Source organism: Aquila chrysaetos, chromosome 15 (assembly GCF_900496995.4).
Source record: "Aquila chrysaetos chrysaetos chromosome 15, bAquChr1.4, whole genome shotgun sequence".
Lineage (NCBI taxonomy): Eukaryota > Metazoa > Chordata > Aves > Accipitriformes > Accipitridae > Aquila > Aquila chrysaetos.
In genome coordinates this window covers 21,323,927-21,340,438 of record NC_044018.1, presented here as the reverse complement: position 1 = coordinate 21,340,438, position 16,512 = coordinate 21,323,927, and the positions used below count along the sequence as shown (strand labels likewise).

The window sequence follows — 16,512 nt, the reverse complement described above, 5'->3', positions numbered from 1 at the left end:
ACTTTAGAGGGAATTATTTCAAACTTTAAAAATATAAGAAATTAATGCAACATTTCTGAACATGTTACTTAATGCTTACTGGCCCAGGTTATCTCTGACTAAATATGTAAGTATGTTTTAGTTCCCTATCTGTCCCAATACAGGTAGGACATGGTCTGTCACACCCAGCTAAAAAGGATTTTAGGCGTTAGAGTCTCAGAGGATGATTCATAAACCTAATCTGATTGTTTAAGTGTCCTCTTAAAGTACTCTGTCATGCAATGTTGTCAACAATGAAGACTGGCTATTTAAGCAATTAGTATTGATCATAAATTGCTCTATAGGTGTTGAGAAAGGTTTTGTTTTGGATATGGTCTTTAATCACCTGCCTGTTATACCTAGATGGACATATCCAGTTCAATCTTTGCTGCACCAACAAAAATAGTGCCCGATATGACTGAAAACCACAGCAGCAAGGAAGAAGTGCAGGCACCAGTTTTGGGGAACCATAAGGTAAGTAGTCTGTACTGCTGCATTATATTCTCTGAAAATTGTGAAATTAGCATTTGCTCCTATGGGTTGTGGCTAACTCTCACCACTTAGACCAGAGTAAAATTTCAGCTGAGATCCAGTGCTCTTTGTACTGGTAAAGGAATTTTTGACAGTAACAAACACAGAGACAAATATATTGGGCCAAAATTAATTATGCATGTAACTCAGATATATGTCCATAGAGATAGTATTTGAGCAGTCACAACAAATATGCATTCTTGACTGAATAAATACAAGTGAAGCTTCTCTCATTTTCATCAACCTGCTTCACACATTATTTTTCAGCTTTATGGGCTTCAGCCAATTAAGTTACCTATTTTTTTCTGAAATATTTTCTCATGCACATTCATAACTCATATACCATACTTTATACTTAGAAAGGAGTGGGATGCATTCATGGTTTCTTTGCTTTGGCTTTTGCACAGTTTATGATGCACAGGGAATTGGAAGGCTGGTTAATCTTTAAATCAACTACTGAAAAAGAATATTATCAAGTTATTTTAAAGTGTTAACCAATTTACCCTTTAATAGCTATAACATTCTCTCTCTGTTGCTTTCTTATTTTTTTCTCAGTCCATTCCGTGGGGATTTTTTATTTCAGTCTGATGTTAAATGCTTCTGGAACATGGTGAAACCTATATATTTTATAATTTCCCCAGTAAGGATGAAAAATGCCTACAAACTTTAGGAACCACAGCTGCATTTTGCAAGTCAGTAGACAAAATATCTTTACCTTGTATTAGGTTATTTCCATCATTTTTTCTGATAACCTTAAATCAGCTTCTGTAAGAGTTCTTTCCAATTAGTTTATTTATGGTGGTGGAGCTTACAAATTATTTTTTTTTCTGTTTGGAAATATGAATTATAAGACATGAGAGGTATTTTTCCTGTTTTGTTAAAAATTTCTTTCTTTGCCACACCAGATAATATGTACTTATCTTTGCCTTTGGTAATGTAAGAGGCAATTAACTTTGAACCCATGCTGCATATAGAAATGAAGATAATTTATACAGTTCAAACAGTGTGGAAGCCACATGTGTGTTTGCAGACAGAACTGGCTCCATAGTGATATCTCCTGATGCTGTGGCTAGTAATTAGTATGATTCACATTTTTGTTTGCTTTGTGCTATAAAGTTTGGAAGTACTGAAATTTTATTATGAAAGGTTTTGCTATTGGGCCAATTTGTTAACTTTGTCTGATAAATACACTGCCATTTTAACATTCCTTTGTATGTATTGTGTCTTAGTAGTAATTTTGTTTGTTTAATCATAAGAAACCTAAGTACAAGTCAAGTTTTAGTATACCGTAACTGAATTCTCCTGATACCATTTGGATGGCTGAGTCTGTATTTAGTAAGGCAGGAAGATATGGAAGAAACATGTTAGAAAGATGAACACTGATAAAGGGGAAGAAGAATAATAAGAAGGAAAATTACAGCAATTGATATTAAGATATGTAGGGTTATGACTGCAGGTCATGAAGTTGCACACAAAAAAAAGAAAACAAGTTTTCTTTGTGCTTTTTCCACTTCCTGAGCCTCGAGGAGTATTTGGGAATAACAGTCATGTACTTGCTTCTGCAGACAAGGATCTCTTTGCAAGGAAGTATATCCAGGATGTGGGGAAATGGTACCGAGACAAACTCTAAAGGATATAATATAGCAGCACCTTCTGCCATTGCTCCAACTCTGCTACATAAAGGTTCTACAGCTCGGGGAAAACATCTGGTGAAAAACATTTGCATTTCTAGCCTCTTGACATAACCACGGCAGCCTATTGGACCATTGTGGAAAGGAAAAAAAACACAGGGTGCTTTGGGATTTTTATTTTCTGTAGAGAGTTTGAAATACATTGAAAACAGTCTTAATGTATTTCACTTCTGGTTTTTTCCTCTCTTTTTGAATGACAAGCAATCTAGGTAATTTATCATGAAGATGAGCTCAGGACTGCTTTTTTCCAGGGTAAAAGAAAAGAATTTAGGACTCTGCCAAAAGCTTCTTGCTGCCAGCATGAGTTTTTCCATGGAGTATACAGGGCTTTGATTCAAGGAACAGCTCACCCTTAGCTGGAATTCCAGAAATGAAAGACAATGAAAAGACAAAACAAAACAATAGAAGGATTACTAAGAATCCCTGTTTATTACTGTATTAATATGTATACTTCATGTTAACATTTTTTTAACTTATCTACATCTGAAAGCTTTTGAGAAAGAAATTGCGTTGGACTGCTGCAGGATAATCTACTAAATAGGCATAATGCAGAGATGTTTCTGTTCTCTATACTTACCTACCACTCAGGTAAGTAGCTTTCAAAACAATCCCAGTGCTAACATTAGCCTAAGCATAGATCACATTTGTGCATACAGGTGAAGGAATAAACTGAAATGCATTTGCAACCTGTGTGGGGACATTGCTAACTACCACAGACATCCATCCAGTCTTCTTTTTATTTTTAGATGCAATTTTTTCGTCTAGGGTAAGTAAAAGATTCATTTCTCACATACACTACTCAATTATTTATACTCAAAGACAGCAGTTATCCTTGTCACTGTGTGCTGTCTACTGGTGTTTCTGTGTTATCAAAAATTCAGTGGTGATAACTGCTTTACTAATAAAAATCAAAACATTAAAATCCAGTTATAATAGATGAAGTAGTTACGGAGACAAAACAACCAATTTAGATAATTTTAGTACCTGTTTCTCGTAAACAGTGAAACATATACTACTAAGATTTAAATTTGCTTTTCAGGGAAGATTGTCTTCATCTAAAACTTCAACATTTTATTAACTCTCTTATTATTTTAAGATCTGAGTGAAACACAAGAGGTGTTGAAGAAAAAAACAATGTCCATATTAGCTTGGCCACAGGCTGTTAAAAGAATCCATGGTTAGCTGTAATACATTTCAGCAATATTTAACAGACATACTACTTCTTTCTTATGTGCAATTTAATGCCAGAACTTTTAAATGTTTGTATCATCACAGCTAACAGACTAATAGAAAGCATTAACTCTTTTACAAAAAGAAGAGATCGACGTCTTTTGCTTTTGGTACTGCTGATGGTAACATTTGAAATAGTTCTCTTTCTGTGTATAAACCCAAATTAAATTACTGCTTTTTAAGTTTCAGATAACACAAAATATTGCTTAAAAGCAGTGGTAAACAAAATAATCTAACGTTAGGGGAATAATCATATAAACCTGTTGCTGTCTTTCTTTCTTGATGCAAGGAGACATTTTTCTGCCACACTGGTGAATGACAGTCTTTTTCTCAGTCAGGGTATCCTGAAATAACTTTAGCATATGTCTATCATTAGAACTAGTAAAAGAAGTGGCAGTTATCTTTATGTGGGAACTATAAAACTGGTTTTGGATAATACTGTCATGCATAAAATTGTTTTAAATAGACTGTGTTTTAATATTAAATAAAACTTTCTTATTCATAGTATAAAAAATAGTATATTCTAATCATTGACAGTGGTAGGTAGTACCATCCCATACTTGATTCTTCCTGTCATTTTGAAACTAGTTCTGATTTAAAAATTTGCCCTCTATTATATCAATAAAAAAATTTCTTAAGGCAATTAAGAGATTGTTCACTGGCAGATCTTAAAAGATAATGGTCTGTTAGGAGTTATTGTCAAAGGAACATTTAGGTTTAGGTTTAGATTTAGTTTCTTCAGAAAAAAACCCGAAGTAACCAACTTAGACAAAGGAAGGATAGGCATTCAGGAAGAAACAGTACAGGTAAACTTACAGACTGTGATGTATTTTAGAAGACTGTATATAGTTTGTGGGACTACTTAAAAAATTGTTTTAAAAAACCCCAATTAAATGGTTGAATAAAATATCTAATAATTCCAATATCTAATATTGTTATTAACTAAAGATTAACAAGAAACTTAAAAATCACTCTGCTTAATTTAACAAGAAAGTTTTATAAGGGCTTCTTACAGCATGGAAGTACCTTCATGGGGAGTAAACATACTGTACTACAGGGCAATATACAAAGACTGAAATTGTTGATGTAATGTTGTAGCCTGAGATATATCTAATAGTATAGCTGACAATCAGTAATTGCCACTAGTATTGAAAATTTTATAGATTCCAGAAACGCATGAAAGACATGAGCATAAGGACCCCAAATTGTGTGTAATAGTTCCAGAGAAAGGATGTCATTGAATACTGATTCATGACAAATGACGTTTTTGCCTTAATATACAAGAATTTAATTACATATATTTATACAAACTGTATAACACCTCCAAAAGAAAAATATCAGATGAGAGTCTCCTAGTTAAGGCAAAACCTCTAACACAAACTGAAAACCTTGTTTCGACTCTTTGCTGCTGAACAACATACTGCTCTATGACTTCCTTAAAAAACAGGTTATGGGCTGTGTCAATCTAATTGTCTCCCTTATTCTTCCGGTGGTTTTGGAGTGAAGATCTGAAACTGTTACTTCTTGTTTCACTGTAGGTTTCCATGTTCACCTCACTGCTCTGAAACAAGCCGAAAAGTGATTTGCTTCCTGATATAAGTCGCTGTTACTTCCCTTCACGTGTTTTCCTTCCTGCCTTCTCTGTGTCTTCCTGTGCTTTTCTTCCTCACCGCTTGGCTTTTCCAAGAATTTCCTCTAGATAAAGGTCTCACCATGACTAATATACTTCTGTGAAATTTTAAGTAAGAAATAAGTAACTCATGTGCCTATAAATTTTTTCTAACATGCTGGTTTCTGACAGAGACTGTCAGCAGTAGACTCTAAGGTAGATTTGTAATGATACACAATTTCAAATATTTTGTAATAAACTAAAGAGTAAACAAAAATGACAAAAAGGCTGGGTTTCCCCAGATACCCACATGCACTTTTCTCCTAATAGAAATAGACAGATACGTACGTACGTACGTATGTATGTACATACATAAATACTGTGCTTTTCGGCCAGGAAAGTTAGTCACATTTCATTGCTGCGTGTCAACAGTGCTAAACAGACTTACTTTGCCTATGTGCATGCAAGCATTTTCCTTGTTCCTCCTGAATTTCATCACGAAGCTCATATTAAAATGAACACAACAGATACAAGTCAAACTACAGAATTATTAAGCCAATGGACTGAGAAATTATAATTCACTTATCAGATTTTTTGAGATTTGTTTCCACCCTGGATTAATCTTGCAGGTAGGATAATTCAAGACAATTGCAAACTACACAGTCAAAAATATTCTTCTGCAGTATAAGTCAAATAGGGCTTTCTTACTAAATGTCTGTAGCGCAAGAATATTGCAGACTATTATCAGAAGTCATGGTCAGGAGCTATGAAAAATAGACTAGTATCACAAGAAATGCAAATACCTTCTAAATAAAGAAATTATAAAGTATAATGAACTTTGGATTCGTAGTTTAATTCTGGTTTTCAAGGTCAGATCATAGCCTGAGGTTTAATTTTTTTTTTATATATATATATAATTTTTTTAAAATTAATAATTAATTTGACTTCAAGAATTAGCCAGAAGCTTTTGGGAGCTAGAGGCTTACAAACACAGTCATTACATAGCTCATATTACTTACCTACTGCAGCACTACTGCAGTGATTAGTGTCATTTGCATAAGTTCCCAAACTGCTCATCATTGCTTAGTAAGTCACAGAAATCTTACTTAGATCTATTTCATGGACGGAGGCTCTGGAGGTGAGATGTGGCTGACTCTTCAATCCCTCTTAAAAAAAAAAACAACAAAGCAAAATCTTCAATTTCTAGGCTGTCTTTTCTAGCCTTAATATTCCCTTTACTGTAGGTAGAAATGTGTTGTTAAAAAATTGCCTAAGCACCAGGATTATATGTAAAACTATCTTCCATTTTTCAAATAAATCTGGTAGTATGAGTGTTTAGCTTAGCACTGGGGAAAGATGAAGATTTGGTGGTGTCTTGCACAATGTATGAAATTATAATCCTGATTTGGAAGCATCTCGGATATCAATTACTGCGGCTTGGCCAATACTCAGAAATGAGCTTATTATGCTTTTTCACTGAGGATCAGATCTTGGATGGTATTATTCCTGCAGGTATCTACATAAAGCAACTTCACTTTGATTATAGGACTATATAGAGGTTTCAAACAGTGAACACTGAACGAATGTATGAATTTTTAACTGAACAGCAGTTTTATCTTCTCACTACTGTTTACTGATCTAAGCTTTCCCAGGCTTTTAATCCTCAAAGAACTAAGAAGTTCAATCAACGCCTAAATTACAGGTCTTGGCAAAAAGGCCATATTGACTCCACTCCAGAAAACAAGTCCTCATTTCCAGCAGTGACATAAGACAAGTTTTGTTAAAACAGAAAATAAAATTTAAAAAAAAAAGTGATTATTTAATCTTTTTTCTGAGACAATATAGAGAAGGAGGAAACTGTGAGGTTATCACAAAGACTTATTCATCACACATCATTCTTCATTTGTCACCCATGAAAAGATGAAGTCTCAGATGGATTCAAGGTGCAGAGGTCAAAATAAAGTGTAGTTTAGATACAAATGCCAAAGACAATAATGCTGTCTTAGGTGCCTTAGGGCATCCTGGCTGGCTTCCAGCTGCCTCTCCAGAAGGGTGAGGGTCCCTTGGAAGTCTTGTGTGAAACCCCCAAGTCTCGGGGGGTGTCTCAGGTAACCCTGAGTATATCACACAGCACTGTATACTTATTAACCCTACTGAACTGAGCCCAAATGTCATTTTAGGTGCTTCAGAGTGTCCACACTGGCCTCCCACTACAGCTTCCAGAAGTCTTCAGGTCTCGCTGACATCCATGTCACATCTTTGAACCCAACTGAGTTGTATTCAGTTTCTCTTGGCTAATTTCATGCAACTATATCCCACCTAAGACACCACTGATGAGTGAGCAGAATGTCTCAGGTTTTACACTGACTAAGGAGAGTTTGATATCTAGTCACCTTTAGACACACACATTTAAACGTCTTAAGACAGAATTGAATCCCTCCATAATACCCTCCAGGTTTCAAAATGAAGCTATACCATAGGCCAATAAAAATTGACATTGTTAAAGCTAATCTAATAGCACTTAAAGGAGCTATCCAAACTGGTAAACCACCTTACCTAGTAAATACCTGGGAGTTACTTTTCTCCATAGCAGCCCATATGGTGCTGTGGTTTTGATTTGTGATTAAACAGTGTTGGTAACACACCAGCATTTTAACTGTTGCTGAGTGGTACTTACAGTGCCAAGGTTTTATCTTTTTCCCACTTTGCTGCTGTAGTGAGTATGCTGGGAGGTACACAGAACTGGGGAGGGGTGACAAGCAGGACAGCTGACCTGAGCTGACCAAAGGGATATTCCATGCCATATAACATCATGCCTAGCAATAAAAAGTGAGGGAAGCAGTTTTTGGGGGGAAGGTAGCCATTCCTGGGAGACTGGATTGGCATCAGCCTACGTGGGGGAGGTGGTACATGATTGTCGTTGCGTCACTTGGGTGTTTCTTTTCTTTCTTCTTCCTTTGCTTATTACATTTTCTTTATCTTGACCCACAAGGGGTTTTTTTGCTTTTGTTTTTCCTATTGTCTCCCCTGTCCCACTGGGATGAGGGTTTTCCCTCAGTGAGCAGCTGTGTGGTGCTTAGCTGCTGGCCAAGGTTAGCCTACCGCATACTAAACTGTACTAAACATACACGGTCTATCGTCTTCACCAGGATACAGAAAAAAGTTTTGTGAAAAACTGGCACCCTACCTTGCTAACAAGACAATGTTGTTAAAACCCCACTCCTTTCATGCCAATATCCTATCTGCATTGCTGAAGTCTGCAACAGCAAATGTTTTCTAGCAACAGCAAATGACCCAGAAGTGCTGCATATAGGAGTTGAAAGCTCCCTTAGTAAGTTTGCTGATGATACCAAACTGGGAGGTAGTTGACTCTCTTGAGGGACAAGATGCCTTGCAGAGGGATCTAGATAGATTGGAGCATTGGGCAATCATCAATAGCATGAAATTTAACAAGTCCAAGTGCCAAATTCTGCACCTGGGACAGAGTAACACCAGGCACAAGTATGAATGGGGAGAGGAGTGGCTGGAGAGCAGCCCTGCGGAAAGGGATCTGGGGGTGCTGGTTGACAGCAGGCTCAGTATGAGTCAGCAGTGTGCCCTGGCAGCCAAGAGGGCAAACCCCATCCTGGGGGGCTTCAAACACAGCATAACCAACTGGTCAAAAGAGGGGATTATCCCACTGTATTCAGTGTTGGTGCGGCCTCACCTTGAGTACTGTGTGCAGTTCTGGGCCCCACAATTTAAGAAGGATGTGAAGGTACCCAAATGTGTCCAGAGGAGGGGAACAAAGCTGGTGAAAGGGCTGGAAGGAATGTCCAATGAAGAGCAGCTAATGACTTTGGGCTTGTCTAGTTTGGAGAAAAGGAGGCTGAGGGGTGACCTCATTGCTCTCTACGGCTTCCTGAGGAGGGGAAGTGCAGAGGAAGGTGCTGACATTTTCTCCCTCATATCCACTGACAGGACACGTGGGAATTGTCCAAAGCTGCATCAGGGGAGGTTCAGATGACATTAGGAAGCATTTTCTTTACAGAGAAGGTGGTCAAACACTGGAACAGACTTCCTAGAGAGGTGGTCAGTGCCCTATTCCTGTCAGTGTTTAAGAGAAATTTGGACAATGCCCTTAGTAATAAGTCGTAACTTTTGGTCAGCCTTGAAAAGGTCAGGCAGTTGGATTGGATGATTGTTGTAGGTCCCTTCCAACCGAACTATTCTATTCTATTCTATTTTACTCTAATGTCTTTTATGCTAGGGCTCCTCAGATAGCACAAGAAGCTTATGATCAGGCAACTGAATCAAGCACCCAGGGGAAGAATCAGCTCAAGATTAGACAGTTGTGTGTAAGTGTCCATATGTGTGCCAGTAGTAGACATTTTTCCCCCATTATTGTCAATGGGCATCTGAGGAGGGCTAGAGTGGTCTGACCACAGGGATCCAGTGTCATTTCAGGTGTGGTGTCTGGCTTCCAGGTGTTGCTCCAGCATCACACAGGAAACCCATAGACCCTATGCCATGTCTGATAGACCTATGCAGCTGTCTTGAAAGCCCTATGGCGTCTCACATGAAATTAGGACAACTCGATATGATGTTCATCAATAAAGTCAATAGAACCTAGAAAGAAATATATCTGATTCTAAAATAGTAATTTTAATCAGGAATCAGTTGTTTAAACACTGGTGTTTTGTGCCATTTCAGGATATTTAGGACATGTGTATGGGGCTGTAGGTATGACATATGATTTACAGGAGATCCATGCCATTCTACAACAGCAATCAGAGCCCTAGGGAAAATACTCCACTAATAAAATGAACCAGATAGTACACCAGAAGCTTTTGTTTAAGTTACTGAGTCCTGGATGAGTCCCAATATACATGATGTATTTGTAGGCATGTATACATAGAAATATAAATACAGGCATCTTAGTTACTGAATCTTATTCCTGCTGCTCTTTTCCATCACACCAGGCATATATTTTCTGCTTACACTGGAAATTCTCACAGTTAGAGACCATCTTTTTCATCTATACTTTAACTGGACCAAGAAAGCTGGTCAGTATGTAGACTTTGGGGGATTAGAATATATAAATGTTTTATGTACCACATGCTTGAGAATAAAATGATACAGCCTTTTTCTTTATTATTTAACATCTCAACAATGTAGCGTATCAGAGCATAAAGTCTGTTGTGCAGAGGCTAATCTGAGTACTACATAATGCTGCAGGTTATGTGCTCAGTAATACAGACCTTGATCGCAATGGCAAGTTCCTCCCTGTAATAGCTTTGCACCAAATTTTAAGTCAAATTTTAACCTGCTGTTTCTGTGGTGCTCTAGTATTGTAATTATAATATTGATATAAGATTCCATGAGTTCTACCCACTGCCTTGCAGAGCAGCCTCATAAAATGCTCACAGTTTGTCCCTTAGTCTGTAATAAGTGAAGAGATGGAGATATTCATCCCTTCATCGACTTTCATAGAGTAACATCAAGAAGAGATTAAGATCAGTATCATATTTTAACTCATCTGCAGCTGAAATGTATTTTGCAGTCCAAGAAATCTTTCAGTGGGAGTTGTGAGGACAGGTAATTAAACTGAAACAAAACCAAAACCAAAACAGTTTTGGGACAGAGACTGGAAGCATTATGCCATGTTATCCAATGCATTGCTTAAAATAACAGGAGACTGGACTAATTGACCCAAGCAACCCTTTGCATTCTAGAGTTTCTGATACATTGCTGTTATTAAATACAGAATACCTGTATATAATTTCTTTCAGAATTTCTTTTGCTACTGTATTTGAAAACAACACCTATATATCTTCCCACAATCTTCTTTTTAGCTTAAAATCTTCTACCACTCCACACCATAAGGAGGTCTTGTAAAAATGAAGACAAATTTGTTAGAACTCCAGACAGCCTTTTGTTTGCTTGTTTGTTTTTAAAACCGTGTAGATATTGTGGTATCTGGCTGTGCAGATTTTCACTCTCAGAATGAAAGCACGAGTTATTTCTAGATACTTGTTCACACAGTTGGGTATAGCAAGAAGAAATACACCAGTACCAATAGTAATACAAATAGTGAACATAGAAAGCTTGGTTGTTCTACTGAAAGAGAAATATAAATCTTTTTAATGAGTTAACACAACTTCTTGGCTTGTTAAAACCGAATTGTATTGCCCCAGATGGAAAAGAGTGCATAAAATCATAGGAAGCATTCAGCTGGGAGGGATTCTGCAGGTCATTTCAAAGCAAGGTTAACTTCAAAACTAGATCGGTTTGCCATGGGGCTCATCTAGTTGAGTATTGGAAGTATCCAGGGGTGAATATCCCAAAGTTTCTCTGAGCAACCTGCGCCAGGGCTCCCCCACTCTCATGGTGAAGAGCTGCCTCCTCGTGCCCAGCTACAATTTCCCTTGCTGCAAGTTATGACCCTTTGTTGCAAGTTGTGACCAGCACACCATGTCCTTTCACCCTGCACCTCTACGAAGAGTCTGGTTCTATTTGCTGTATAATCTCCCTTCACATAGTGGAAAACGGTAGAGAGAGATTTGTTTGCAGCAGGACGTGCTGGTCTATGACCAACCCAGTAAGAAAGGCACTCAGACTCTGTGAAGCATCATTTAAACAGTTATTTATTAGAGTTAAAGAGAGAATAGCATAGATAATCTGACATTCTTTTAGATACGGTGAACCCTGAGTTCATCTTATTTTATAATTGCTCCATGTACCAACCCATTGGTAATATACGGTTTAGGTCTTCCAGAAAAGTTGTGCATGAAAAAAAAGAAAGATTAAATTTGAGAGCTTCACACTTATTTTGTCCATTCTGATGGTTTTGGTCTTGTTTTTTCACTTCAGTGAATATTGCGGTTTAAGCCCAGCTGGCAACTAAGCACCATGCAGCCTCTTGCTTACTCCTAGGAAGAAAATTAACTCTATCCCAACCAAAACCAGTATTTTTTACAAACAATTTTTATTTTCTTCAGGCAGGAAAACTTTATAGCCTGATAAGAATAAATGTAAACTGACATTTTTATACATATCTTAGCATTAATATTAGACAAAATCCAGTGGTTTTGTCATTAAAGCATATGTTCTACTAAGAAAGAAATATGAAGTGTTGCAGGGACTTCCTGATTTGTCATTGTATCTGCCTAATATCTACCGTCTTTATCTTTAAAGTTCAAAATATTAAAATTAGTATTAAACATTGTTAATAAAGACTGTTACATATCCTGTACAGCAATGTTAACTTGAAAATAAGATAAATTTATTATGAACCATTAAATGGATTCATAGCATTTGTTACAACACAATGTCCTAGCTGTTCACCAGATGGAAAATGAAATATTTACATAAGGATAAGTGAAGAGAAGAACCATGTTATGAAAGAAAAATAAAAAAATAAATTTATGAGCAACAATTCAGTAAAGTATTTGACAAATTATACTTGACTTATTTGGGGTGTATTTAGGACCGGATTCATCACTGTGTTACTCCAGGGCTACAGGGGCATTCCGTAAACTTGTTTTCTTTAGTTACCTAAGGTTGAAATAAACTCAGATTTTAGCCCAATCAGTGAAAATTCCTGTATTTCTCCTATGTTTAGGAAATCAACATCACAGCAGCTCCACTAATAAGAAGGCAACATTTTCCAAATGAGGGAAAATGAAAACTCACTCGGAGTGATACAAAGACATAAGTGTAGGCTATTGTTCTGAGAAATGTAATAGTTGTTTATTGAAGTGCCTAATACAGTTGATAAAACAGACATTCTCTGGTCATACAAACCTTTCCTCCAACCTCTAATGAAATTCACTATGATCTTAGATAATCTTATCCAGAGCTTAGTTATTCTTTTCTTTTGAAAGCATTTCCTAATGCTTAACTTGAATCTTTCTTTCTGCAGTTAAGATTATTCTTTTTTTTTATCCAATCTGGATATGAAGAAAAGCTATTTCTGACAGCTTTTTAAATACTTGTACATTATTATATACTGACTCAACATCCTTCCCTTTAAAGAATTCTTCTTTCAGTCTTTTCTCACAGATTATGTTTCAAGAACCTGATTATGAGCATCGTTCACTTCTGGGCTCTGCTTGTGCCATACCTTCTTGCAGCTCATGCCTAAGAACAGCACTGCAGGTGAGCTCGAGCTCACTGATCCTGAACGGAGCTGAAAGGTTATGGCACATATTTTGACATGTTGACTCTCCAACTACACACCACAATATGTGATATGGCGACACTGTTAAACCAAGATCTGTTTTTACACACCTCTTACAACAACTGTTTTCCCCCTGTCCTTTACCTGTACAACTGGTCATTCCTAACTAATAACACTTGTCACAGTTTTATCGTTCTATTCTTTTTCAAGCCTTCTTTTTCTTCAAGTTATTATGATAACTTTGCTCTCTAGTGTTCTTTGATTTCCTTCTCACTTTACCTGCAAGTTTATTGAACACAGTCTGTATTCTATCATCCAGATAATTAAAATAAAGAAAAGAATTGAAGCTTCTGGAACTTTCTTTGTGAAATCCCAGATGTTGAGAGAGTCTCACAAGCCAAGATGGAATTTCATTTGTTAGAAAATATATGATGTTTCACATCCAGGTAAGCTATTATTGATTTCCTTGTTGCTTTCCAGGTGCTAACAAGTAGTTTAACTAACACTGATTTCCAGGAACTAAGGCTAAGCTGAATAATTCCTCCATTCTCCCCCTTGCTGGTGGTTCTGTGATTGTCCTATGTACCACAAAATAATCTGAAAACATGTAATTAACCTAAGTACCTTCTAATTTGTTTACATTGATTCTCTATTATTTTGTAGGTATTATTTGTGCTAACCACTTGTTCATATCTGACTTTATAGAAAGACAAGGAGAAAGAAAGCAAAGGGAGGTGAGCGGAGGAGGGAAGGGAAGGGAAGGGAAGGGAAGGGAAGGGAAGGGAAGGGAAGGGAAGAAGATAGAGAGAAGAAGAGGGGAGGATCATTAGACAACTTAATATCTCTTGTCTATTACCTCTCATGATCTCATGCTGTACCTTGGCCGTTCTTACTTGTTCCATGTTACCAATTCCTTAGGTCTGAGAGAAGCTTCTGCAGCTCTGTATATGTACACACATACATATGAACACAACAAACTATGTACTTGTATGCAAGTACAGGTGTATGTATACACGTATATATGCACATAAATATTGAAAAAACCACACTCATACACACTTTGTAAAGTCAACTAGGTATATTTAATAGTGTAATAATAAACATGGGAGTGATGAGATGCTGTGCTAATGAAAAGCAGTCTAAAAATTTATGCTAGTTAGCAAAACAGTTTTGCCAAAGCATGTCAATACCAAAAGGCATATAAACTTCATCATCCAGGTAACATACTTTTCTATTGACAATTACCTTTAATTCAATTTATACTCATAATCAAATGTGCAATAACAAATGTACGAACTTCAAGATCACGCAATATCATATGAAGATGTCCATTGTTTAAAAAGCAAACTTCAATTAATTCTTTGGAAAACTGATCCATTTTGTGTTTTCATTGCCTTTTTCTTTTTTGCTATTCAATATTGATGTATAAAGTACAAAATAAGGTTGTCAATTATCCACAGGAGATTTGTGGCCCTTTGGGATTTAAGATGCTTGATAATCTGTAAATGTGATAACCTTTTGACTCTACCCCAATATTATTTCTCTGTAATCTTTATCATGAAAAGTGGATATCGTATAAATCAAATTAGGAGTGAAAGTCTTCTCTTACCTTGCTTTTCAGTAGAGTTTGTTGCAAGATTGGCTTTTTTACAGCCAATAACTGAGAAGCTCCACTGCTCAGTTTTCACAGATACATTATGATTTAAATTATCTATCATCCACATTTCCACATCAATGCCCAAGAAAAACTAAGATTAAGAAGATAGATAACCAGTGCAGAAATGAAGGCAGATTATGGGGCAAATTTTCAGTTGACATAAATGGGTGCTACTCTACAAAAGTCAATGAAAATGACTCAGTGAATGTAGCTGAAAACCATGGTACAATCCACCTTGCAAAAATAAATAGCTAGATACTTTTTGTACTGCACTATATATGGCCTAGTTGAGCAGATGATTTGTTCCAGAAAATAAAATATTTTATTAAGGTGGGCCTATTCACGTTTTTAAGATGAAGTTTCTCTTTAAATGTTTGATATATGGCAAGGGATAAAAAAGAAAGCAAGCAGGTTGCAAAGATCTGAAGAACAGTTAAAGAGCAATTAAAGTTAAAAAGTTGGGCAAGGAATGTAAAATAAAGAGAATGGAATGGTAAGGTACTGAGTCAGGGTAGGGCATGTAAGCTCCTACTGTTAACAGATTGTAGTTCTATAGCCTAATGAATATAAATAATACTGATTCTGAACCTAGATGCAAGAAACTGGGAGGCTGAATACAAGTGAAATTGGATGGAGAACCTTCCTGCTTCATCTCTTAATGCTTTTGACTGAATTTCTTTTCCTAGTATAATCCATTGCACTCCGTAGAGATGTAAAGTTATTAAACACACATATCTATGAAGTGCCAAATTGGTGAGTATTATGCATTGTTTTACCACTTAATTTTCTGACCCTTTTACTCATTTTATACATCATCAGGAACTTGGCCACCAGAGAGCAAAAGATGAGTCTGCAGCCAGGAGGTCTATGAGATTCATCTTGACTCTACATTTCCTTAACTTCCTATCAATTCACTTTAGAGGAAAATATTTTTCAAGGGTTGTTAAAGATTACAGAGAGGAACCTTAATGGGATTTTCTAAGTGCCTAGACACCTAAATCCAATTAACCTTTATCTCAAGTGCCTTTAGGCCTTTCTGAATATTCTAACCTAAGAAAATACTCAAACTGGAAATACTACAGCAACACATGCAAACTTTGACAGAGAAAAATAAAAGTAAAGTTGAAATCCTTTTTCTATTATGCAAAATATAATAGGCGTGAGGTTAACATTTTGGCTTTTGATTTTTATGTAGAAAAATATCTGTCAGTTTTGCATCTACTGCTATCCCTGCCTTTCATCCTTACTCCCCTATGCTGCAGTTATCAATCAGCCAGATTCTTTGCCAATGTTGAAACACTAACATAGTCTTTACATATTGATAATATGAACTTAAACCCCTCTGTGTCTTCTGATATGGACTTCTTATTGCTGTGAATCATAGAGCAGCCACCAATTATTTCAGTCTGTAACCTAATACTGCTGCAAATGCTTTATAAAGAGGATTCTCACTGACATGACTCCTGCCTGGCTTTGAAAAAAATGCAGGAGACTAAAATCAGGCTTGGCTTGAATTCATTAAACTGTTTTCTGCCAGGCAGAACAATCCCAGCTCTCTCCTCTCTCATAGGAGAAATGCTCCGTTCCCTTGATCATCTTCATGGGCTTTCACTGG

The 16,512-nt window shown here is 36.6% G+C and overlaps 1 long non-coding RNA gene across 1 annotated transcript; it reads left to right on the top strand.

Annotated features, from left to right (window-relative positions):
• The first annotated feature begins 271 nt into the window (after nucleotides 1-271).
• Nucleotides 272-13,647, top strand: LOC115351172. The gene is made up of 3 exons (XR_003926722.1): nucleotides 272-492; nucleotides 2,897-3,006; nucleotides 13,560-13,647. It is a non-coding gene; the product is annotated as an uncharacterized LOC115351172 (long non-coding RNA).
• The last annotated feature ends 2,865 nt before the right edge of the window (nucleotides 13,648-16,512 follow it).